At 43.3% G+C, this 24,278-nt stretch overlaps 1 protein-coding gene across 3 annotated transcripts in view; it reads right to left on the bottom strand.

Moving 5' to 3' along the window:
• LOC140336963 (contactin-4-like) overlaps nt 1-24,278 on the bottom strand; it is a 133,513-nt gene that overhangs the window by 67,081 nt on the left and 42,154 nt on the right. The window contains exon 1 of one of the 3 annotated variants that reach the window (XM_072420428.1): nt 7,907-7,938. The exons of 1 other annotated variant lie outside the window; for it this stretch is intronic. The gene's annotated coding sequence lies outside the window, so the exon portion shown is untranslated. Of the gene's footprint in view, nt 1-7,744; nt 7,876-7,906; nt 7,939-24,278 lie in introns of those variants that run through there. One more of the 3 variants, XM_072420427.1, reaches the window with a different exon arrangement.

The raw sequence follows: 24,278 nt of genomic DNA, 5'->3' as shown, positions 1-24,278 counted from the left end.
GTCTCACCTGCAAATCCCATCTGCCCCGGCCTAAGACACATACCCAGGAAAATGGCTTTATTCTGGGATGGTTAATCCGTCACCTCTCAATCCTGCCCCGGAGCCGAGTGCGCGCTCTTCTGCTCTTCCCCTTATCTGCTCCTTCAGCAGAACATTCCGGGGACCAGCTCACCGCTAAGTAGAAATGTGAACGGTAATGGAAGGAATTGTCAGGGAATTATGTACAATGGTATTTTCAATGCCACTGATAATGAAAGTGGAGAGACGAAAAGGCAAAAAGAGTGTGGATGCTCAGGGGCCACCTAGGCAGTGGCTTCCTGCTAGAATAAGAAACAATAACGTCTTACAGGCCCCGAACCATTACAATTCCATTGTACAGTCCAACAAAATGTTTGATATCTTGATTACTTCTGTAAAATAAAAACAGGAAGTTGGGTTGGGTTCCATGTTGGTGAAAACCATTCTGCATTGGGTTGGCGTTGACCTAACACATAAAGATTAGGCAGCACTGGGTCCTAGGGGACACCATCTTGACATAAATTTCCACATTGGCACTGGGTGTCTTCTAATTTTTAAAAGTTTTCCTATAATTCTGGCTTTTACAGCCAGATTGGGGAACAACTAACCCTCCTGGAATCTCTGGGCTAAGTTTGGATTGTCCTGGCCAATTGTTAGTGAGGGATTCGTGCACCAAAAAAATTTACGTTTGTCAAAAATAATTGTATACATTTGCTGGACACCATCTACGTCCTATTGGCATCCTAAAGACACTGGGCTTGATTTATTAAAAGCTCCAAGGCTGGAGAGAATACACTTTTATCAGTGAAGCTGGGTGATCCAGAAAACTTGGAATGGATTTCCTAAAAGTCATTTGCTATTTGTTAGCAAATGTTTTCAAATCTGGACCATATCCATTCCAGGTTTGCTGGATCACCGGGCTTCACTGATGAAAGTGTATTCTCTCCAACCTTGGAGAGCTTTAATAAATCAGACCCATTGTTTACACTAATATTGTCAATGTAATTATCATGGTACATGTGGTTTATTCCTGAGCCCTGCCCTGCATTCCCAATAAGTTGGCATTGGCAGCTACCATTGGTCATTGGTGTCCGTAGACCTTACTGACCTTCTGAAGGGATCAATTATTTGTGCTGCACTTTGTGAACCTCAGAGACTTTTGAACTTAAAGGCTCAAGAAAGTCCATTGGTAGCCAAACCAGGCACCATGAAATGTGCAGAGCAGAAATAATGCAAAATGTTGCAGAATGGTTTGGGGGAACATTCAGCAGCCCTGATGAGATCCAAGTGTGGGCTGAAAATTTTGCCAAAGCCAGCCATGCACTTTTTTTTTAAAAATGAGACAACCAAAATGACAAATTCCTCAATAACTAAAAAAAAAAACAAGTTTCAATTTTCATTTATAATTGATTTTTGGGTAAAATGTTGGCTGAAACCTTTAGCCTTCCAATTGGTTAATCATAATAATAAAATTGAAACCAGAAATTTAAATCCAATGGATGATACATCAAATATTTGTAGTGAATCACATAGATCAATTTAGACTGAAGATAATATTGAATATTGAAAATATAATTTATAATAGCTCATTTGGCTAAGGAGGATCCAGAACCCTCAGGCAGGGGAACACTTTGCACCTCCTTATGTTACCCCTTGCTACTGGTAGTACATAGAGGTAAAGGAGGGGAATGGCGGCAGCACAGTGATTACAGATTCACCAGCCCTTAATATTTCTGTGCCATATTTCAGCACTGCAAAACTGGATGAATCCCTGCACATTCACAACTTTGCAAATCATTTGGGAAGGCCAACAGCTTCTACATTCGTCTTACAGCAGCAGCTTAGATGGAGTGGAGTCGCCCTTTAAAACTTCTCTGACATGCAAAGCTCCTGCGTTTCTCCCAATGAAGCCTCCCAATAATAAAACCATACTTTATAGAGCTGCATCACGGGAACACGACACGAGGAGGTTTAATATTGCACGGGAGAATTATTAGCTGGCACGGCGGAGGGGGCACCGTGGCTGAGCTAAGAATGAGTGGGCACTGCCTTATGTGATACAGGAGGGAGGCTGACACATTGTAGTGAGCAGGTGCAGGGGTGTGAAATATTGGCAACTGGAAATATTATATTCAGCTGGGTCACAGCATTTGATCTATTTCCCCTATTTATATATCACTGACGCCGACGTTTTGCTTTACAGGGACGAGTGAATCATTCACACCTGTTCCTGATCTCAGAGGAGCTTACACTTCAATGTTCTCACTCACACCAATATTATACATTTCTATAGCTCTGACTTATACCACAGTGCTGTACCCCCCACAGTCACACACAACTTTTTTTTAAAATATTTTTTTTGAGTTTAAACAATTCTCAGAAAACAGTACAAAGGTAGATCAATATAGTCATTCAGCAAAAATATCACACACTATTTTTATACATTTATATAGCTCTGACATATACTGTGGTGTTGTATAGAGAACAATGTTGTATAGCCTATTATTTTTTTCCTTTTATGTACTATTTTAATTTAAAGTCTTATTCTTAGTCTTATCGGTATTGCAGTCTAAATGTATTGAAAAATCCAACTGACCTGACTGCGCCAAATCTTGTGTCTCACACCCTACTCCTCCCAGGCACTGCAGATTACAGGGGGGGGTCAGTGCTGTCAATCAAAGAAGCAGTGGGTGTGGCTGGGTGTGGACAGGTGCTGATTGACAAGCTAAAGGTTTATGAATCAGCAGTGATATCCTGGACCTCTCTACATCTTCTCCTCCCACTGTAATGCAAGCAGGCACAGCCTACATGAGATTCTGCTATGAATTTAGGAGCAGTGCAGAATCATTGTCACCCCATCACAGGAAGCTGCATTAGGTGGACTTCACCAACAGGTGTTTGTGGGAATTATTACTGAAGCCCTTAAAATCAAGTGCTGCATATTTTTCAATGAAAGGCTATAACTTGCCAATACTGGACAGGGGGTCATCTGTGTTCTCATCATCTGCTTTTTCTTTTCCTGAGCTTTAAGAGTAAGCATTGCATTGTTTCTATTAAGCCTGTGGTCAGTCTGCACTGTAACTGCAGGCTAGGACAATGTAGAACATGAGAGTCACCTGTTTTACAATTGTTTGATTAAATAATGATTGCTGGCTGCACTGCACTCATGTAACATCAGGAGATCACAAACTGCTGGAAACTATTAAGATCTAAGATCACACTTTCATATTTTTATAGATTATACACTGAAAGTGTTTGAAACATTAACACATATAAAGATAAATTATTTCTGTTAAAGAGGACCTGTCATCAGATGAGTGTTCATAGTAATCCTCGCAGTGTAATATTTAGGTGTTTAACAATAAAAGGTGGAACTTTGCTGTAAAATGAAAAATTTATTTCCAAAGGACAGGTCCACTTTAAAAACCCTGCAGGCTCCTAGGTATGTGACAACATTAAACAAATTGTATGTTCTTCTTGTGGGCAGCCCGCTGTGAGTGTCATGGCAGGACTGATAGTGGATGGAGTAGGGGGAGCGCGCTGTAGTTGCGCTTCAGTCAGCCAGGGCCAGTTGGTCACAGCATGAGCAAGTAAATGACAATCCGTCAGAGGCGGCGGATAACAAGCTGGGTAGGAAAGGTTCAATCATTGAGTCTGCTGGATTAGATTAGGCTAATCTTCCCTGGTCAGCACTCCGCACTCCCAGCCATCACCAACACCATTGACTTGTATCTTCCCTCTATCTGCAGGCCCAAGCTTGTTCCTCTCACCTCTCCCAAATCCTGGGAGAAGAATGGCGCCAATAATTCTGCTGCTAGATCACAATGGAGCTGTGTCACACATGAAACAATCACAGGTGTGTATAGAGATTCGCCCGGGGGGCAACAAGGAATCAGCCGGTGCAGGAAACTCTGCCAGTGCGCCAAAGTCAAAATGTCCATCTGGTATACCCTCATTTGGTCTTTATAGTCCACTGGTTCTGAATGGGTTCTGGGCGATTCTGCATCCTCTTGTGCAACTTAAATACACACACACCTTTCGACTTTCACTTCTGATATTGATTTCTGATGATCCAAAGGGAAATCAGCTGCTGATCCACTCTATTTATAAAGCAGTGAATGTGAATTTTACAAACATTGGTAGTAAATCAATCAGTGGCATTTAAATCACGTGCAGCTGAAAGATTCACCTGCACTGAATGTTTTATGAATGTTGGATTCACTTATCTTTTCCTTATGGTATGAAGGATTGATCACATTCAGTCGAAATTCCGGTTATTTTCTATTTGTGAAAAATGGTCAATATATAGAGGAGTGCAGGGTTCCAGACTCCCGACCAATTGATTAACAAATATTGATCAATTGGCTGAGTGCAAAATCAGCAGCAGATTTACTTTCAAGTACTAGGCCATACATTCCATATAGTTTATATAGGCAAGGCTACAGATTGGAAGGGCGGGGCTGGAACCAGGCCACACCTGGACTTTTATACAGGTACATACAGATTTATCTGGGTGGTAGCTAGGTGAATGGCCATAAAATACTCCTGAAATCTTGTATTAGCCAAATATGCCAATGTTGCTTATTTTGTTAGGTTTTTTTAGGTTTTTTAACAAACAATATTTTAACAAATAATAGACACACTTAGATTGTAGGCTCTTTTGGTTGCAGTTCTCTTCTTCTCGTGTCATTATTTGTATCTTTTAGTAATTTGCAACCCCTATTTAATGTACAGCACTGTGTAATATGTTGGCGCTATATAAATAGAAAGTAATAATAATAACAATATTACACCACTATAGATAAAAAACAAACAACAAGACATATCCAAACAAACACATCAAATCCTACATCACATAACAAATCATCAACACTCACTTATTACTTCTCAATAATAAACAAAAATTTCAAATATTTGATTTATATATCCAAACAAAGAGGAAACTTAGAAAAGGCAATAAATCAGAACAGCCAATCAGAATTCAGCACTGGTTACTGGAGGGTCACAGGAATGCAGCTGCCCCTAAAGGACCCCTGATAGACTTTTCAGTCCAGGATAAGACTCCTGGGACATGCAGCAGTACCTGGCATGTCAAGTCTCCAGGTAAATTTAAGAATGCAATATAAATGTATTCTGGATGCACCTATGCAAAAACCACCAATTCCCCACCTCGGGGTACATTTTTATGATAGGATAAAGGTTCTGCTTTTACTTTTAAAAATATTTCATAGTTTCATGGCAGCACTTGCTCATTTTTTATAAGCAATGGTTATCATCTCCATATTTCAGAATTCTCCATAATATCAAAGTGTTAAATTTCTTTACTGGGCCCCACTCAGCTCCGCAGGCGTGTCCCGTCCGACACAAGACTCAAAGCACAGTACAAACCACCAGCAGATGAATATTTTATTACAAGGAACCCACATTGATATAGACAAGTTGTGTTCTTAGCAAGGAGGCCCTTTATCTGCACACTAAAAAAAAGTAGCTTCAATTCCATAAACCGAAGACTGCAGTGAGCTCCCTACATCATATTATATACAGATTAATTGAAAATATCAATATTGGACCGCAAGAATCTTTAAATAGACCACACCTCTGTTCTGCATATCCCACTAAGGTCAGGGCTGCAACCAGGCTCAATGCTACACCATCAATATCACATCCCTGGATGGATAATATAAATGTTCAGATATACTACACATATCAAATAACTCATATTAATAACTTTTAGCCATTATTGTCACCAATATATACAATCCCTTACTGCCCCACCAGAAGCTGTTATAATCCTACACTCACTCAGTGTTACAGACCTCTAGGAGTAGGTAAAGACCCCCTTTTATCCATCCACCCAGTATAATACTGACACCACTTTTACTTTCACTGCTAAATACACATTTTATAACATTTAAATATTATATAATATTGCCATGTGATTTGTGTGGGATTATCCAAATCCACCTGTGCTGTGACCAGATTTATTACATGAAGGATAAAATACACCTGAATATAGGAGAATCATTACTGGAAGAACATTTTGGTATGATTGGGGGCATGCAAGTATCTGATTGTGTGTTCTATATATCACTATAATAATATAACATAGATATAACCTAAACACATACATACAATTTCCTTTAACATATGTATGCAGAATACACACAATCACATGTACCAGCTATCTGGTGCACACAGCATAAACAGCAATCTTTAGCCATCTGATACACGCCTGTACTACAATATCCAGTTACTGATAAGCAGCACAATACATCTATCACATTGCCCCAATTTTGCTTGGCAGAGATTAAAAAATGCTATTTCTGAATACGTATATATCACACAGAGCCCTATAGTCAGGAACCACCTTCACCTGCACTGTGATAGATTGTATTTCAACACAAAATCCTATTTATACACATAATGGAATGGAGAGCCGCTATGGGTAGCACTGCCTTCACAGATACAGAAGTCACTCAGATACACTGTACCCACACATACAATTCTATTCATTACACACGCTGAGCTGGAAGCCCCATCCATGGGCACTACCTGGCATATTCTGACAGATAAAATTCCTTTTAATACACACTTAGAGCTGAAAATCCTTAACGTGGTCACTATCTTCCACTGCAGAAGGTTCACACTGGAGCAAAAATGTTATTATTTTATAAACAGAGGGCAGAAATTCCCAAAAGGTGGTCACCAGCACCTTCACCTGCTCCAGATTCACTCTAATACATGAAATCTCAGTTTTAATACACATGAATCAGAGACTGCCATAGGTGGGTACCAGCTCCTCTACATGGTCTCTACAGACCTCTAAAGGGGTTCACCTATCTCTGTACCTGGTCCAAGCATTCTCTCATGCGTAGTATTTTTATTAATTACACACATCGAGCCATAAAGCCCCAATAGGTGGTAGAATCCAGCACCTTTACCTGGCCCAGAGTCACTCTGATACCCAAAATACTAGTTTTTGAAATACAAGAAGAGAGCTCCATAGGTGGTCAGCAGCCCCTCTGCCTGGTCCACAATTTCTCCAATGCACAATCATTTATTTGTTGCACACATATAGAGGAACCCCAATAGATGTCACCAGCTTTAATACTTAATCTGTCCTAACTCTGATACAAAAATATTTATTACACACATATACCGCTGAATAGGTGATCACCAGCCCATTACCTGGTCCAGGTTTTAGATACAATTTTATTTATTAGGCACAAAAAAACAAAAAGATGCCCATTAGCCCCTCCACCTGGTTTAGACACATGCTGATGGATAACATTCATTTATTGCACACATATAGCAGAAAATGAAGTAGGTGGTCATTGGTCACAAGACTCTGAACCTGGCTGCTTTTTTTAATGCACACATAGGAAAAAGCCCCATAGGTAGCCACCAGCCCCTCGACCTGGTCCAGGCTTACTCTGATAAATACATTTCTATTTATTACCAACATGTAGCACAAACCAGGTGGTCACCAGCGCCTGAACCTGATGCATGGGTTGCTTTTCATATCATGCATATAGCTGAGAGCCCCATAGGTAGCCACCAGCCCCACCACTTGCTCCAGGATCACTGATACATTGTATCCCAGGTACACTCAGGATTAATACAAAGTATCCAGCCACACACATAACTCCCATATAGCCATAGCCAGCATGCATCCAGCCCTGCTCCCTCCCCAACAGAACATGTAAATTGCCCAGCATGTACATACAGTGTGCCAGGCTCCATGCACTGTCCCCAGGATCCAGCTGGTCATCACATTCTCCTGCCAGCTCCACCGCCCTGGTCACATACACATACAGTTGTGCTGCTCCCTGAGATAGATGCTCTGACTGTGAAGCCTCCCTCCACCAAGCTCCCCCCCAGGACTCACATAATTAGCACAGGAACCCAGGAGAAGAGCACAGATCTACAGCTGTGACAGGGAGGGAGGAGAGAGACACAGGAGAGACAGCACAGAGAGAGAGAGAGAGAGAGAAAAGGAGGAGAAGGATGGAGGGAGGGGGAGCAAGGAGAGGAGGAGACATAGAAGAAATAGAATGAAAAGGACTCTGAACACAGAGAATACACAATGATCCAGAGGTGTGACAGGTATATACAGGCAAGCCATGCAATCTACACATACAGCAGATAATAATGCAGAGTTGACAGGTGTGATGGCCCATATCATTGCATATGGAGATGTATGAAGAAAGCCTGGTGCAGGCCCATCAAAAGGACTACAAGGGCTGATTTCGATTTTCTACCTGTACATGTCAATGTGCCTCATATACCAAATCATTATATTTTTTTAATAATGTATTATTTCATCTCTAGTTTGTATTTATGCATGCTATAGGTATGAAGAATTCTCCAAATGATGGAGTTTAGGTGTCCCCAGTAAGGAGTCCTGGTAATTCTATATCATACAAAGACATTGTAGACAATTGTGCTCTTCCAGCCTTGTGGTCACAGTTTGGTGAAGACCATTTTCTGTTCCCCCATGACTGACCAAAGCCAGCTCCATAAAGACATGGATTGACCTGTTTGGTGTGGGCCCATTGGGTGTGTGACCTCAGCACTACTATGAGTTGGCACAGGGCATCGTAATATTACATGCGCAGAACAAAGGGTCAAATCTTAGCCAGGACACCATCTGCGTTGGCTTTGTATGTTCTCCCTATGTTTGTGTGGGATTCATTCCAAAACCATGTGGATAGGTCTATTGGCTTCTCCCCAAAAATTAACCTTAGACTGTGTTAATGACTCCCGTTGTGACTATGGTAAGGGCATCAGATTGTAAGGCCCAAGGGCAGTTAGTGACATGACTATGGACTATGTAAAACGATACGGAATATGTTGGCGCTATATAAATACGAGTTAATGGAGAACGTCTTTGAATTGTAGGTTTGCCAGGTCATCTCACCTACTATCAGTGCCTGGCCTCACAAATAGGCCCAAATTCCCACGACACCCTCCAATATTTTGGATAAAATTTGCCAGAAGAGTGGAGTCTGCTATAGCCACAATGGGGGTTAAATGGCAATGATTAGGCAAAAGTTTCAACAGTTACACCCAACATTTATGCACTGAAAGAAGCAATACTAGAACCGAGGCTTTGGTTTTTGAGCAGTGGATAAAAAAAGGTAACCTAGTGGATAAAATACCATTCTGGGTGAAATGTTTCTCCAGATTCTTTCCAGTGTTGGCCTTTGTTAACCAGATGCGTGTTGGAGGTGAAGATCAGCCATTCATAGACTTTTAAATTTAGCAAAGATCACATGAGCAATGTCTAGGCTTTCTGTCATATGACAACACTGTGGGGAGTCTGAAGCAGCAGGTTCTCCAGGAAGGTAAGTATTTCAGCCTTTTAATCTTTTGCAGTCTATCACAGCATGGCTTTTAGCACAACTTTGATTTAACATTTGAGTATTTGTGACAAACCTCAAGTGGATGAAAAACATTCAAATGGCAGCTTCAACATAAGGTAAAGACATTTAGCATTTTAGTTTCCTTCTTACTAAAAAAAAGCATTCATCCTAATTGTGTGATACCTTTCTCTGCCCCTCCCACAATAGGGAGATTTCCCCTTAGTTTTGTGTCTCAGTTCCTCCTTCATGGTGAGATTCCCCCCATTAGTTTGTGTCTCTACCCCTCCTACATGTTGAGATTCCCCCCATCAGTTTGTGTCTGCCCTTCTCACAATGGGCAGATTCTCCCTAGTAGTTTGTGTCTCTGCCCCTCTCAGAGTGGGGAGATTCCCCCAGTAGTTTGTGTCTCTACCCCTCCTACATGTTGAGATTCCCCCCAGTAGTTTGTGTCTCTGCTCCTCCCATAATGATGAGATTACCCCCATTAATTTGTGTCTTCCCCTCACACAATGGGGAGATTCTCCCTAGTAGTTTGTATCTCTGCCCCTCCCTCAATGGGGAGAATCTCCCTAATAGTTTGTGTCTCTGCCCCTCCCACAATGGGGAGATTCTCCCTGGTAGTTTGTTTCTCTGCCCCTCCCACAATAGGGAGATTTCCCCCAGTAGTTTGTGTCTCTGCCCCTCCCACAATGTAGACATCACCCCAGTAGTTTTTGTCTCTCCTATAACCCAAATATTATTATGTTGCTGTCAGACAGATTTTTATTCTCTATATGGACATTGCCAAGAAAATTAGTTTGAAAACCAATCAGATCTTTAGTTGATCCTTTTACCTGTGCATGAAGATTTGTGCAGTCCTCTTAAACAATTCACAACTGACTGGTTTCCTATTGGATGAAAGCTTAATGGAAATATTTAGGCAAATCAAATAACTGATATATCATCAATTTTCCTAAACTGATCATCACTGAAGGAAATTTGATTATTCATAGTTTTCAATTTTTAGATTTGCTCCTATCGCAATGGTTTGAATCAACGCGCAGCCACTGCAGCATCATCCCCCTCATTGTCTACTTAGTTCAGTTTAATCTCTCCCTGCATTCCTGCCAGCTACGCAGATTATGGATCAATTCAGCTGAACAGGTCCCAGGCCCGAGGCATGCTGGGCGCACAACCATCCGATGGGATATAGGTCAGCACACAAAGATGGAAGCTGCTGAGAATGGTGCATTGTGGGAGGCAAAACTCTGCGCAGCTAATAAAGTGAGCAACAAAAGTGGGGCGAGATCCCAGTATTGGGGGTGGCTGATACAACATAGGCATTGCTGATCATTGTGTAAATTCAGTGTGCAGTTAAAGAGTAATCAGAAGTAGAAAATCTAATGATTTATTTTTTATTCTGTAGCAGTCCCCTAAATTAGGAGCCGCAGGTACTGGAAATACATTTTGTAAAACAGACAGGTCCAGTATGAGTTCTGTGTTACATTGTAGCATCATTTTAGTAAACATGATAAAATTTTGCATCATCTAAATCAGCCTCTTAATTCATCATGTGGCACTGCTAGTAACTTCAAGCGCAAATCTTTTTTTTTTTTTACTTACCTTCTGAATTCTACAGGCAAATCCTGTGGTGCTGTAGAGTCCTCCTTGGTTGTCTCTCTCAAACCTGGACAGTTTTAAATGCAGAGACCCTTATGATATCTCTTTCTGCACCATCACACAGTGAATACCAGGATCCATATTGATGCACAATCATTGGACAAACCTACGACACCCTGTACTCACTGTATGTCCTCAGTCTTCCCAGCTGTGTTGTTCTGGGTGTCATTCAACCCTGAAGACTGAGGGCACCTTGTGGTGAAAGAGAGGTAATGCACGCCAAAGCTCCAGATTTAAATGAACACAAGAACAGGTCCAAGTTTAAAGCAGCCTCTGTAACATTTAGGGGCCATTTAAAGCAAATTCCGGATCGATCGCACCCTAAACCTCCCTAATTCCGCCTTTTGACTACAAAACATTTTTCCTAAATAGCTAAAATACACAAAATAACTAAATTTTCTCAAAAAGTCTCCAGTTTGCAACTCAAGAAGAAGCAGTTTTGCTGGAGTTGTGGATTGGATGGTGAATGGTGCTGCAGGTCCGAAATCTCATTTCTTGAAAGATTCCAGCTAGAACAAGAATGTATGAGGGGGAGGGGCTGATAATATGCGATTGCATTGAAATGCAGAGAAATATAAAGAAAGTTCCCGTATCCGGACTCGGTTTATTTGTGCAATAAAGTGGTCCATCTATTATAACTGCAATGTCGCATATTAATGGGAGTTTGATTTATGTCCTATTGAGAAATAAATGCCATAAACAGCGACTTCTGGATCCTTCTCCACATAACCGGAGTCAAATCTGAGAGCTGCAGCCAAGAGAGAGCAATGCAACCGTATAAATCAGAAATGGGGTTAAAGAAGTCCTCTGCAGACAATGGTTATATAGCTTAGATTTAAATCTGCCCTCCAGCCTCCCCTTCAATAAATCTGTCCTCTAACCTGCTCTTCATTAAATTTGTTCCCCAGCCATTCCATTAGTCTTGCACAGTTGTACAGGTTCCCCTTCTGCTTCTTCTGATTTAACTGAAATCTTCTCACAATGTACATTAGAAACTGCAACAAGTCAGAGCCCACCTCATTTCCTGATTGGAGGATGCCAAGCATTGTCTATCTCGCTCCCTCCCAGCCAGACTGTCGCCGCCCCTGTGCCTTATTGGATATATTGAATATTTCAGTTCTTTCAAGCATGGTGACTCAGCATTACATGTGGATGGTATCTGGACGCGTTTTACTTTTCTGCACCCACAGAACTGAGAAATAATTACTTTGTATGAGTTTACCGTCTTATATCTTCGACTATTTATGACTCTTCTTCTATCTAGGTGAGTAGATGTGCAGAATTTATGCTATAAACCCACAGGGGCCACAAAGGGTGCAGCAAACAAAACTCTGTCCATCATCTCAGTCCATCAAGTAGATGATGACCCTGGATGATGCCTGAACAAAGATGGCGCTGTCCTTTGTCCCGGAAGTATCACATTGACCCAATACATATTGCGTGGGCCTAGCATTGGGTAAATCGATCTGATCCTGTATTGTGCTACTATCCATGCCATTTTTGTCCAGAAATGCACACGCAGTATTCTGTCCGAGCCGCCGCTGAATATGAAGGACAATGAAGATCATTCTGAATGTGTGGAAATGTTAAAAGAAATTCAAGAGAGGAGAAGCACAAACGTGGTGTGACATCTCTCCTCCGGAGCAGCTGAATTGCCGCAGGCGTCCAGCTGGGTCTTGGAGCCTGAGGGGGGTGCTGTGGAGGAGCCCCCCATCCACCTCTGCCTTGATGGGCACCCCTTCAATTCTTTATGGCAGCGCGTTTCACACTGCAAGGCCGGCCGACCAATCCCGCGAGGACTGAGAGCACTTCTAGGCCAGCTATAATTTGATTTTATTGTTACATTGTATTGTTTAATGAGAAGCTCCGCCCCTCAGGGGTCAAATTGCAACATTATAACCAATCACAAGGTGAGAAGCTACAGCAGGGGCAGATCTGTGTCAGACATGAGCACTGGTTTAGGAAGCAGATGGTGACCCAGACTGTCCTTTAATTGTCAATGGAGTCATGTGATACCTGGGAGTGTCACATTGAGGCATCACTAAGCATTCCGCATATAACAAGAACAATATATCTGATGACAGGTCCACTTTTCAGTACCTTATCACATGGCTTTCACTGCACACATGCTTGTGGCTGCTTGTATTAGTGCAATCACTCAGTCTGCTTAGCATATCTCAGCCACATGGAGGGTGTATTGTTTTTAATTAGACAGACCCTGTATAGTTGGATTGCATTGAGAGTGAGGAGCAGATGCAGCATTGTAAATCCTCCATCTCGGGGTCCTCTGAGTCCAGGAGCCGCTCACATTTTTAGGATTTAGATACAAATTAACTGGTATATGGCCCTCGGGGGCTGAAGGGCCCCCATGCACAAAATCATCAACCAGACCCTGTCTGTTGTTTGCAGTCAGTACAGACTGATTGAGAAGGGACCAATAAAGAACAGAGAAGCAAGCAGCTGCTGTGTATGTAATGTAGAATTACAAATATGGTCACGGCTCCTTGCAGTTGTAACATACTGAACCCCCTTGCCTCCCGGAATAAAAGGGACAGCTGACGGCTTTGTATGGCCCCCCAATGATTCCGATACCCATTGAGGATCTTGCAGCATAACATAAATATATCTGAGGACAGGTCCACTTTTCAGTATCTTCCCACATGGCTTTCACTGCTTACATGCTTACAGTGCTACATTGGGGTGTGCTACAGGACAGCACCCAGAGATTGACTGACGTGACACCGCTGGTAATTGGGGAGTCTCTGGCTCCCACTCCACCTCCTCCAATAAGAAACTTCTCAGCCAATCACAGGAGGCCGAGCTGATTAATTGTGCGCTGAATGTCTCCGCTATTTATATCCGCAGCGCTGAGACATCTCAACAGGTCGGAGTAACGCTGCAACAATCACACGGAAATAGGTTAATTAAACATGATTCAGAGCAAGGCAGAAAACTGCGCAGAAAAGCCAGAACGAGGCGAATAAACACTGCGAGATGTATGGAACAAACAAGGCAGCTGCTGCGCGGCTTCTGCCATCACCACCTATACAAGGCGCAGAATAAAATGCTGCTGCATCGGGGTTCTTCTATAAAAAGGGTGCAAAGAGCAAGGAATGCAGGAAATAAAATACTACCAGAGCAACTGGAACTTCAGTGGGGTCACTTTGTAGGGTCACATGATCTTCTTAATGAAGAATCCCAGTATAATGGCACACTGACACTTGGGGGCAGCACTGGCAATGGGGGGTAACAGGGGGTACTACTGGGCCTCAATCAAAGGAGTTTGACTTTTGCAATGCTGGAACTTTTAGATATGGGTGAGGAGGTTCAGGAGGTTTAGGGCCCAGAAATGTCTGATGGTGGCCCTGCTCTGAGGGGTGACACGCTGACATTTGGAATCACAGTAGAATGATACACTGACACTTAGGGATTTACTAAAACATGATTAGGGGCCCCAGGGGAATAACTTATTGACATTTGTGGGTCACAGAACAATGACACACTGACACTCAGGAGGAGGGGGGGTTGCTAAGCAGTGATTGGGGGACCCTAACATTAATTCACTTACATTGGAGGCACCCAGAACAAGCAAAGGCTGACACTTTGGGGTACTAGAAAAATGATACAATGACAGTTGGGGTTCAGGACAATAACATACTGACACTGAGATATAAAATAATGACACACTGGTGTCCTGGGATGTGGGGTGGGGGGTATAAAGGGCTCAGAACACTGACACGTGTGGGGACCCCAGGATAATGCCACACTGACACTAGAGTTCATAGACTGAAGACCAATGACATACAATAGGATCACAATGACACACTGCATTGGGGGTCCAAAAATAATGCATTGACCCTTAGTGGAATCAAGGACAGTGACATACTGACACTTAGGGGTCTCAAAGAACAATTTTATGACATTTAAAGCACCCAGGACAAGGACAGACTGACACTTGGGGGTTTTAGAACATTAATATAAGGAAAGTTGGGGTCCACCTATACCTGGAAATATTGACACACTGACACACAATGATGAGGTGGGGGCTAAAGGGGTTCAGAACAATGCCAAATGGGGGCTTCCAGAACTTCAACACACGTCACTTGGGGGTCACAGAATATTGAATAACTGACACTCTGGAGGGTCCCCAACATTGAAATACTGACACCTGAGATCACAGTAGAATAATACATTGACCCCCGGGGGGGGGGCAGGACAGTGACATACTGACACTTTGGGGTATCAAATAATTAGTTATCTAGACACCTAGAACAAGAACAGACTGACACTTGGGGGTCCTAGAATACAATGACAGTTGGGGTCCAGGAGCACCATACTGACATTCGGAGAATGGAGGTCGGGGAAGGGGTGTGGTAAAGGGGGTAAGAACAATGACACACTGACACTTAGGGGTCCCAATGAAATTGGGAAATGATCCCACAATTATTATTATTATTAAACAGGATTTATATAGCGCCAACATATTACGCAGCGCTGTACACAATTCAGTAATATCATGAGCTGTGCCTCAGCCAATCATTTTGAAGATTTTTATTCCCCGGTGGCCGAAACTATTCCTCTAGATTTTCCCCCCAGATTTGTCACTCATCACCACAAACTCCTCTTCCTGGCATCAGCCCATCCCCCACCTCTCATCTCCCGCATCCTCAGCATCATTAAAGTTGCAATTAGCTTCCAATTAATTAGAAAGATGCAAAATATTAAATGCTTCGTGCAGCGTCACATGCTGGAGCGCTCGTTTAGATGGCTGCTCGCGATCCGCAGCTCGCACCCCGGGGTGATCAGTTTTTTATTTTCACACAATAAAATTGTTTCAAATAACAAAATTACTTTCCGCGCTGCTGTTTTCCTGGAAATTACAGACTGTAAATGGTGGCCCCCTTGCAGCGGCACTGTCAGCCGCGTCTGCCCCCCCGTTCAATCATCAGAAAAGGGGCATTAAAGAGGACCTGTAGTGTTTCCAAAGTTTCTGACCATTTTATCGGTCTATGTTAAAGACCTATTGAACTCTAAAGTCCTCTGCAGTCTCTAGTGATGTCTAACATCCACAATGGTGATGACAACCGCATCATCTTTGCCTTGAGTCATTCTTTAGTCTGGAGCCACAGATAAGATTTTTAGTATCTTCTCCGCACCACTGAAATCACTGGCGATCGATATTTAACAGTAACAATTGATTGCTTACAGAAGAATTGGATGGCTCCCTATGGAAAAAGCTACACATGTGATAAAGATTGCTGGAACATGATTGGTCCATTGTCAGGTCATGTGGTCCTAATTGCTTCTACATTCTAATTATGCCGCCAATTCCATAGGAAGTAATTTGTTTTATCTGTTTAGGGATCGATTACTGCTCGGTGCAATGTTTGTATTGTTACCAACAAGAAATCCCTGTTGCACCTCCAGCATTGAGCATGGAAGGGTCGCAATGCACATTGCATTGAAACATGCGCCTTCGGCTGTGTTCAGACTGGCGGTGAGGTTGTGGTGTGGTTACGGCTTCCTTATGCCAGGGAATCGTTGCCTTGGGGGAGGAGCTACAAGTCGCCTATACACGCGGCAGCCCCATGGAATATGAATGGGGGCAGTAGTGCGCAGTGCCTCTAGTTGTCTAAAATGCAAACACTTTTATCTTAGGAAGCAGCCCTGCAGTGCAACTGACTGAGAGGCTCCATGGTGCCCCAGCCAGCCGCCAGGAGCTGCACAGGATCCCTCAACGGATCTGAACAAGCCATTAGGCACCAAGCACAATGTGTTCTAGTGCCAGGCATTTTCAATAGCACCCCAATGGACCTCCATATGGCACCCAACGCACAACGTCAACCAAATTTATACTCATAATGACAACCTATTCAATTTAAATGGCCATTAAAAAAACACCCACCTTGTAGCACCCTTTGCCCTGGTGACATTGGGCCCCTTTCTTTTTCTCACTTCCTCTCTCTGCAACACCCATAAAGAAATACAGGGAGGCCAGGAAGCAGTTGCTGCTGCTGTTTGATTCATTTTAAAATGTTTTTGTTATTTTTATGACTTTTTAAAATTGTTATTATTTATTTATATGTCACCAACATATAGCATAGCACTGTACTCAGTCATGACACTAATGGTCTTTCACAATCCATTTCCCCTGCCATAGCCACAATCTGGTCAATATTTGTACTAGATTTGGCATTAGATTCATTACCGTAGAAACATCTATTAGAAAACAGCACATGATCATCATCTTGACCGATGATTGGATAATGAATCGATCGAATATTGATTAGGAAATATCTTTTTTTGCCCAACTGACGCCACCAATCTGAACATTATTGTAACTCTCTGCGCTGTTAGTGGTCGGGGGGGCATGTGGATTGGAAATGATTGGGCAAAGGACGGGGCTTGTGGATTGGTGCACAGTGGTGGCCAGGTAACTGGGCACCTTCGTTCGGGGTATAGCATCGTCTACCGCCAAGTTGGGGAGAAGCCAGTTAACCTACCAGTATGTTTTCCAACTGTCACAGATTGGCAGTTGACTTAGGGCAGTCTAATAGGTGCAATGCTGTCACATAGGTAACACAGGTGAAGCCATTCCTGAACACGCGTCAGCTTTTACATCTGTGACCCCTATAAGAGCCTACTGCTCTTTTATCGTCCATATGACCTCCCGTGTCCTCCTACCGTACAGCGGGGGGAGATTTATTTTTTTCTTTCCAATTACAACACCCACATAAAAGGGAAAGCATTCAGACGCAGCTCCCTTTGAAGATTCTGGAACCAGAGCGCATTACCTGCCACCCCCTGGGACTCACAGGCCTGGTGTGTGATGTACGGAAAGTCAGAAGACTTCAGAGAAGGATTTCATGGCCATGGAGAAGGGAAGGAGGATAGAATTCTGAATGGTGGATATGGAAGACCCTACAACCGGTCTGGCTGTGTATGACACCATAGGGGGCGCTATATCTGGAATGCATTGTGGTGAGCAAACCAAAACACGGTGATATGGTCATGCAGTTATTGAAGGTTAAACTCAGGCAGGCAAACAGCTACATACACAGATTAAATACATATAAAGGAAGAAGAAGAGCTATAGATCCCTGCTGTAGTCCATCAACACTTACAAGTCCTTCCCCAGCCTCTGATTGGATAGAGGAAGGAGAAGCAGCAGACTGATGAGCTCCTCTCTCTGTCACTCTTATCAACTTTTCTCATTGTTCTGGTTTTCCCATTCTGCCAATAATAATGCAAAAAAGGAACATTTGTAAAATCTTATGATCTGATTGTCACATGCGCGTGTGCTGCCTTGCACTGGGGTTGCCACTGAGCGTAATTCTTCCTTCTCCGCACTCCGACCCGTGTCTCTCTCCCGGTGAAATCGCTAATTAACGGCACATCACCAGCAGCGAGGCGTGACCCGTTTAATTGACGGTCGGATCCGCCTTTTACTTAGAGACGCCAACAATGAGAACTTAATGACACTATTGTATTAACAGGAGCAGCAGCGGTGCAGCCCCCCGCCGTGCCATGGATCCCAATTATTTCTCTGCTGCAGTTGGTTGTCATTCTCCGGCACCGCTCATCTATTCACAGTGGTGCCTAACTCACCTCCAATCCTCATCAGAAAGGTCCAACAAGTGCCATTATATAAGGGCCCCTCCTCAGCTACAAGGGGCCCCTAAAGGAGCTACAAGTCAGTTCTGCACAGGGGCTCCTTGTTGGCTACATCCACCACTGCAAATCAACAGAGGCTGACTTAGGAGGGCGCAATGTGTGCCACTCTACAAGATCCTATCCTTAGCCCCAAGGGACCCCTACAGGGGCCACTAGTCAGTTTGGTGGAGGGTCACCAAGTCAGTTCTGCAAAGGAGCACACTGTTGGCTACATCCACCACTGCAAATCATTAGAATCTGACTTAGGGGGTGCAACATGTGCCGCTGCACCAAGTCCCCTCTTTAGCTGCAAGGGACCCCTACAAGGGCCACAAATCAGTTCAGTGGAGGGTCACCAAGTCAGTTCTGTACAGGGGCACACTCTTGGCCACATCCACCACTGCAAATCATCAAAAGCTGACTTGGAACGTCAACGTGTACCACTGCTCCAGGTCCTTTTCCTAGCCTCAAGGAACCCCTACAGGGGCCACACATCAGTCCTGCACAGGGACTTACCACTGCATTGTTCTGCTGGAGGAGCCTACAGTACAGATGGCACCACAGCAACTAATATTGTAATCTAGGAAGAGAAGAAAAAAGAATATGGAGGCGCCCTGTGATAGAACAAGGACAGGTGAGTATAATTTAGTTCCGCTTTCATGGTTGTGTTAAAAAATGCCTGGCATAGATCTTTCTGACATCCTGATAGTCTTACTACAAAATTACAAGGTTTGTGATTAAGGAATAGTCCTAACCCTACCTCTCCAAGTGGAGCCACCCCCTATCAACAAAGTTACAATGTTGCCATCTCATCACTCAAGCGGAGGAGAATAAAGAAATGCTTCCTCCTGCCTGCAGCAGACTGATAACATCATCTGAGCCTAGGCAAAGTCTCTGTCTGGGGACTAACGTCCAATGAAAACCCTCTGGCTGCATATTGTGATGTCAGGGATTTATTCCTACAGATTGCAAATGAAATGACAGATCCTCCTGGTTCTAACATTTTTTTTTCTCTTTCTGTTTCCTAAGCAGCCACATATAATAAATCTGCGATCTCGCATGCAGCGTCTGATTATATGATGAGTGTTCTTCCCTAACGAGGAAGTGTTTATAATATACTCGCAATGTTCTTTTTTCCTTTTGCAATTATAAATATATAAAGCGTCGCTCTGCTCGGCTCTCATTAGGGCTCAGCGCACGACGACCTTGGAGATAGAAAACGCAAATCTTTTTTTTTTTTGAGGTGAATGTTGGAATTTGTCACTGTATGCAGGAAAACAAATCACACGTTCTTATCTCTGCACTAATTGCATTTACATCTTGCGGGGTCACCAGATTTTCTATAGATCAAAAATGGCATTATAATTGCATTGTTATTGCGCATTTCTAAATCAAGCTGCCAACCTGAAGCAGCGCGGCTCACAACAGCGGCGTTTGGTTTGTGGTGAATTTCTGCCGATCGAACGGAAAAATAGGAGCAGCAAGGAGAAAACTGACATCAATGGCGGAAATCATATCAACCACCCCAAAAATATCTGAGAAAAGGGAAATTGTGCAAAAATCAATCCAGCAAAAACTTGCACCGAAATGCTCCTTCCAATCCACCAATTGATGCTGAGAAGACAACATTTTCTGAGCATGCAGTTAACTTCTTCTGTTCTGTTGAACTGCTGACATGTGCTCAATGGTTGCTGCACCTCTCCTAGGCCTGTGATCTAAAACCATGGAGTTTCCAGCTCCCAGGACCATAACAAACCGCTGCTTTGCATGCAGAAGTGGCAAACTGCATCGTCTTTGCCCTTTGCCGTTGCATTTTAGATTGTGCTGCGGTTCTTCCTCCATTGCGGGAAAAGCAACAGCCAGGACCAACATGTGACATCACAGAGAAGCACTGCAACCTCACTGCAATTGCAATGCACATGCAAACGCATGCACAAAACAGTTTCTAATCACAACCTTGTCTACTTTTAGTCTTAGTGTCTGAAATGTGAGACTGTCAGAACTACTGTTCAGAAAATGGCCATAGGCAGCAGTGCATTGTAATCAGCAGTGGTGCACAAATTGTAGTAACTCATCAGAATCTTTTTGTGGTTAGAACTCAGCAAATAGTAAGTTCTGATTGGTTGCTGAATGCAGTACATTGCACACAAATGTCATGCATGTTGCATCTTTAAGACACGGCTGCCGCTCTGCGGCTCTGCACTAACAGTATGTTATTGCGCTTTGTTTATTGCGCCGTTCTGAAGCTCCTGCTTCCATTCTGCACATTTAAGAAGTCCTCCCCATCCATCCCTTAACACTGCCCGAACACCACCGCTCCAGCTCCAAGTGCCTGAAAGCATGTTGGAATTGTTGATTCCAATCAATGGGCCGCAAAATACACCACATTGCAATATGCATGACAATATGCGTGTGTTTATTAAAAGTCATCCTACAGTGAGAACAAACCCCAATTTCGGAATATTTTAGGGCAGCACACAAGATGGGGGTGAATCTGCATATAAGACCCCTCCATTCCCTGACCCCCCTTTGCTGTGACGCTCTTGTACTTCGCACCCTTCACAATCGCAGGAGGTGAAAGCTTTAATTGTATTCACATTTTGTCTCAGTTCGGCAAGTGACTGGGTGCTGCGGTTTGTGAGTGTGATGCACCAAAAAAGAGCACTCAGCGATTATCCTGAGCAGGCGCCACACACAGAGAGCTGCAGAAAATGAACAGCGATAAGTCGAGTGTGGGGGTAATAAAATGACGTTTGGGGAGGAGATTATGGTAAGAATTAAAAAGGAAGATCAGAGAGAAGCCGGATGCAGGGGACACAGAATGTAAGTGCATGAGCTCTGCAAATATCAAAATAGTGGGTGGGGCCTGGAGGAGTGGGCGGTCCTAGGCAGGATGTATTTGCATGCAGAGCACCCTGGGTAACCTGCACTAAACCCTTCATGATTGGAAGAACTGAAATACAGTGAATGAAAGTGGCGGGGCCAGGGACAGTTGGGTGCGGAAGGGAAGGACTGGATGATGCTGGACATCCTCCAGGCAGGAAAGGAGGCCGGCTCTGTCTTGCTGCAGCTTCTAATGTATATTGTGAGATGCTCACAGTGTGCATATGAAGCAATTTCAGTGCAGGAGAGGAGCAGGATTCAGGGAGGCTGGAGGGCAGATTTTTGAAGCGAAGGCTGGAGGGCAGATTTATGAAGAAAAGTTAGGATAGGTTAGTACAGGATGAATGGATTGGCATGGGAGGTTGGGGTGGGGCGTATTGATGGCTCTGCAGGGGTTAAGTGCCAGAGCAGCAGTTTGGTGTCAGCGCTGTGACTGCATCTGATGTGTGTTTGTGTCAGCGTTGTGCTTGAACTGTGTGAAGGAGGTGCGATAGACTCATTTATATGCTCGGCTAAGGATCTGTCCTCAAGTGATAAAAAAATACACACACAATGCCGGATTTGGGTGAATTGGGTTCAGTAACTCTCCATGAATATGTGAACCGATTCACAGCAGACCTTCAAAATGCGTGAGCCAATAGTCACAGGTCTCATTCACTTTCCCTGGCTGGGGTTGGAGCAGATTTTACTAGATCACTTGACAAGAAAAGTAAATCTGCATTATAAAAGCCCCAATATTGCATGACAATGGGTGATTTCTTTAAAATAGGATTCATTGATTTTAATCTATATTCCTTAACTTATTCACTCTCTGACCAGAGGATGATCAGTGTGATTGCTGTCAGAGATTTGTATTGGATATTTTTTTGGTGTGTGAATCACCAATCAGAAAATATTCACGCACTTCCATACCTGGGTCATTTGTTTCACCACCACCCCTTTCACCATTTCCTGTTGACACAATTGTAACACTTGGTTATTCACGTCCTTCCATCTTTGGTGACCACACCATTCACTCTCACATTCCCCCTATTCCCAGATCTCCCATCATCCCCTGGGTCATTTTTGTACTCCCGTCAGGCGGTTTTACCTCACCGTTTCTAATCTCCAGGACGATCGGCTCCCACAATCACAGCTCCGGAATGTGGATTAATCTCTTAAACCTCTTGATTTTTGGATTTTCTTTCAGAATTATATCAACTTCGACAGATAATAAAATTGGCAGCAAATCAGAATTGAAAGAGATGAGAAATTATTAGAGCCGCATGCTGGGACTGATCACATCCAGCAGAATCTGGGGCCCATAGAATTCTCAGCCTACTCCATTAAGGGAGGGGGGATTTACATGTACGCTATAAAATTCCACATAGAACTCCTTTTTATAATTCTCTGCACACAAGGAATGAAGGAGATGTGAAAGCCCAAAAACTGGCTAATTTTAATTACAATCAGATTGATCAGAAGCAAAATGGGCCAAATATGCTTGCACACTGCACTACATCTATTTCCTCCTATTCCAGATTTATTACAAAAAAGAATACAATGAAAAAAACAAAGAAAAGAAAAAAGCAGACAGTGGGAATGCAAGGCAAAGCATCAGGGATCTTTTTCTGGTTTCATTGTGAATCTGATAGATCTCTGAGGTTCTGTGGGGGCAGGGATAGATTTCTGAAATGATTATTCATTGATTGAAGTGTTTGTGGTGCTGATAGGAGGCTGTGGCTACATTTCCCTCTCTTCTCATCACTCAATCAGTATCCCCTCTCTATTCTCATCACTGAGCACCACAAATCCTACAATCCAATAATATTCATTTCATGAAACATTGCCCGCCCCCGCAGAGCCAGTGTAGCCATCCTTGGGAAGTATCTGCAATTAACAGAATGGGATGGATAGTATTGTGGTCGGTGGGGGTGGTAATGTTTATTGGGTTTTATTCTGTGCATTTGGTGTCATTTAACCTGCTGATAGGAAACAAAGGCTTTACAATCGGTGACTGGTTCCCTTGAGATCCTTAATCTCCTCCTTCCTCTTTGTGGCTCTCGACTGGAGAAGTGCAGGAAGGAGCCTTGCATGTTCAGGTATAATGGCCTTCAAGGATTTATGAAGCACTCGCCATCAGTTCTAAGCTGTGCCCTTTGCAGCCACTTTCTGAGGAGGGAGATACGCCAGGCCTCATTAGCATACATTAGTTGGAGCTGATTGCAGCATGGACTCCCTGCCCATGCAATAATAACAAATAGGAAATGGCTGGGAGATGGCGAGAAAGGGCATAGGGAGAGAACTGCTGGATAAATTGCAACAAAAAAATTGTGCCATTTTGTGAAGTTTTTTTTGATACTCCAATCTTAAAGAATCAGCACTGTTGTTTAAAGAGGAAACTGGTGGCAGGGCTGCCATTGGTAGGAAGGGCACGTCTGTACCAGGAACCAAATGAGTTGACTTTTGAAATGCTTGAAATTTTAGAGTGAGAAAGGGGGGCAGTAAGGTTACCGGGCATAGGGCTCAGAAATTACTGGTGGTGGCCCAGATGGTGGGTTTCCTATATGTGTAATACCTGGAACTGTTGGGTATCCCTGCTCATTGTGGTTCCTGCACTTATAGAGTGTTCCTGCTCACCTATCTATCGCATTCTGTATAATATAAATAAATTAAAAAAATAAACAGCAGGGATGTTGGGTGGCCCTAAAATGGACCTGG

Source organism: Pyxicephalus adspersus, chromosome 8 (genome assembly GCF_032062135.1).
Source record: "Pyxicephalus adspersus chromosome 8, UCB_Pads_2.0, whole genome shotgun sequence".
Lineage (NCBI taxonomy): Eukaryota > Metazoa > Chordata > Amphibia > Anura > Pyxicephalidae > Pyxicephalus > Pyxicephalus adspersus.
Note: the sequence above shows the minus strand (reverse complement) of the source record. Positions and strands in the feature narration are given on the sequence as shown.